Source organism: Myotis lucifugus, unplaced genomic scaffold (genome assembly GCF_000147115.1).
Source record: "Myotis lucifugus unplaced genomic scaffold, Myoluc2.0 scaffold_601, whole genome shotgun sequence".
Classification (NCBI taxonomy): domain Eukaryota; kingdom Metazoa; phylum Chordata; class Mammalia; order Chiroptera; family Vespertilionidae; genus Myotis; species Myotis lucifugus.
Genome location: NW_005871649.1, coordinates 63,873 through 66,464, shown reverse-complemented (window position 1 = coordinate 66,464; position 2,592 = coordinate 63,873). Strand labels below are relative to the sequence as shown.

The 2,592-nt window shown below is 46.6% G+C and overlaps 1 protein-coding gene across 2 annotated transcripts in view; it reads right to left on the bottom strand.

Annotated features, from left to right (window-relative positions):
- RGS7 (regulator of G protein signaling 7) overlaps nt 1-2,592 on the bottom strand; it is a 61,243-nt gene that overhangs the window by 43,233 nt on the left and 15,418 nt on the right. The gene's annotated exons all lie outside the window — the stretch shown is intronic.

Here is a 2,592-nt window from a genome sequence, read left to right as displayed (position 1 = left end):
AAATAGTTGAGCTTCCATGATAAGCTGCATCAGGGCTGCGTGAATGAAATTTGGTGCGACCTGAATACCATGTCAGCCTCTCTCGAAGCCTGCCCACCTGAAATCTGACAAGTGAGTTACATACATTAACCAGGGCTGAGTAAGTCCAGCTGCAAAGGAGCTCAAAACGAATTTCAAAATTAACTTGGTGATCCAACTTGGCCATAAGGTCCTAAAAGTTCCGAGTACACTCATACCCACCATCGAAGTCCACAGGCATGCATTCTAAAAATAACTTCAAGTGTTGAGAGTTCTTCTTTTTCCATTGTTCCTTTCACAGCTGCCCTTGATTTAAATGCATTTTGATATTTTTAGTGATTTCAGACAGGGAGGGAGAGGAAGGGAGAGATAGAAACATAAATGACGAGAAAGGATCATGGATCGGCTGCCTCCTGCACGCCCCACACTGGGGGATTAAGCCCACAATCCCGGCATGTGCCCTTGACCAGAATCAAACCCGGGACCCTTCAGTCCGCAGGCTGACGCTCTATTCACTGAGCCAAACCGGCCAGGGCCTGAGTGGGATATTTTAAAAATATATATTTTTTTATTGATTTCAGAGAGGAAGGGAGAGGGAGAGAGAGAGAGAAACATCAATGATGAGAGAGAATCACTGATCGGCTGCCTCCTGCACGCCCCACACTGGGGATGGAGCCCACAACCCAGGCATGTGCCCTTGACCGGAATGGAACCGGGCCAGGGCTAAATGCATTTTGAGAAGATGGATTTACTTAGCTCCTCAGGAAGCTCTGAGGAAAGGAAGGGATTGCCAAGTGTTGTGTGCAACCTTATAGCCTAAGGTGTTCCCTTGAAGAAAGAGAAGGGGAAATACGTTTTCACATATGTATGAGGTGACCCTGACGAAGGTAGACTTCTCTGCACCCCAACCTTATGCACGATCCAGGCTCCCCGCGCCATGTCCTCATCTGCACATCTATTTGGGGAGCCCATGTGAGCAGCCCCCAGAAGGTGTCCACGCTTTTGAAGAAAGCCGACCGTTCCAAACAGGACTACTTTTTTTGTCCTGGTGTGAAAAGGGATTTAAAAATGCTTTTAGGGAAAGTTTTTTTTTTAAGTTTTCTCTTCTTCTTCTTCTTTTTTTTTTTTTTGCTGAGCATAAAGAAATACAAAGAAGGCTAATTGGAAATTACGTAACTCAAGAAATGGGAAACTTTCCTTCCTAGCCTAGTTTTAGGTATTCATGTCCTGGTCAGAGCCAGAACTCCATAAAAGTTAAGGGGAAAGCTCGGCTGGTGTGGCTCAGTGGTAGAGCGTTGAACTATGAACCAGGAGGTCAGGGTTCAATTCCCGGTCAGGGCACATGCCTGGGTTGCAGGCTTGACCCCCAGTAGGGGGCATGCAAGAGGCAGCCAATCAATGATTCTCATCATTGATGCTTCTATCTTTCTCCCTCTCCCTTCCTCTCTAATATCAACATCTATATATCTATCCATCTATCTATCTGTAGATATATATTTATACCTATATACCTATATATCTATATACATATATATCTTATATCTAAATAAATCTATCTATATAAATAAAGTTAAGGGAGAAAAGGAAATATAAGAAGAGGTCAGATAAGTCCCTAGGCCTCTTAGTCCATGTGAGGGTCCAACAAGAAGTCAGCAGCCTGGAAGAGGGTCCCTACCAGCACCCAAGGGGCACCTGGATTCCAGACTCCCAACCTCCAGAACTGTGACAAGTACATTCTAGTTGTTTCTAAACCCCCTGGTTCATGGTGCCTCAGCCCAGGCTGACGAAGCCGAAGGACACCTCGGTGGCTTTCCAGTTTGGCAATTCTGAACCAAGCTGCACTCAACATTCACGAGCCAGTTCTCGTGCGGACAGCTTTTAACTCCTCTGGGCAAATGCCCCGGAGCAGAACGATTTGGTGACAGGGCCAGTTTCGTGTTGTAAAAAGCCACCAAACAGTTTCCCAACGCGGCTGGACCAGTTTGGCATCCCTGCCGGCATCACAGCCTCACTGGCGTTTGGTGTTGGCAGTGCCTGGATGTGGGCCACGCGGGTACCTGGTTGTTTTAATTAGCATTTCTCCGGTGCCACGGGATGTGGAGCATCTTTTCGTAGGCTCCCTTGGCGTCTGTACATCCCCCTCGGCGCTGTGTGTGATAAGGTCCTGGGCTCATTTTTCATCAGGTTGTTTGTTTTCTTCTTGTTGAGTTTTAAGAATTCTTTGTTTATTTTGGACAACAGTCCTTTATCAGACGTGTCTTTTGCAAATGGTTTCTCCCCGTCTGTGGCGGATCTTCTCATTCTCTTGACATCGCCTTTCATAGCACAGGAAGTTTTAATCTTTTTTTTAAAAATACACTTCTTTTACATTTTTTTTATTGATTTCAGAGAGAAAGGGAGAGGGGAGAGAGATAGAAACATCAATGACGAGAGAGAATCATCGATCGGCTGCCTCCTGCACACCCCCTACTAGGGATCGAGCCTGCAAACCGGGCCTGTGCCCTTGACTGGTATTGAACCTGGGACCCTTCAGTCCGCAGGCCGTCGCTCTATCCGCTGAGCCAAACCAGCGAG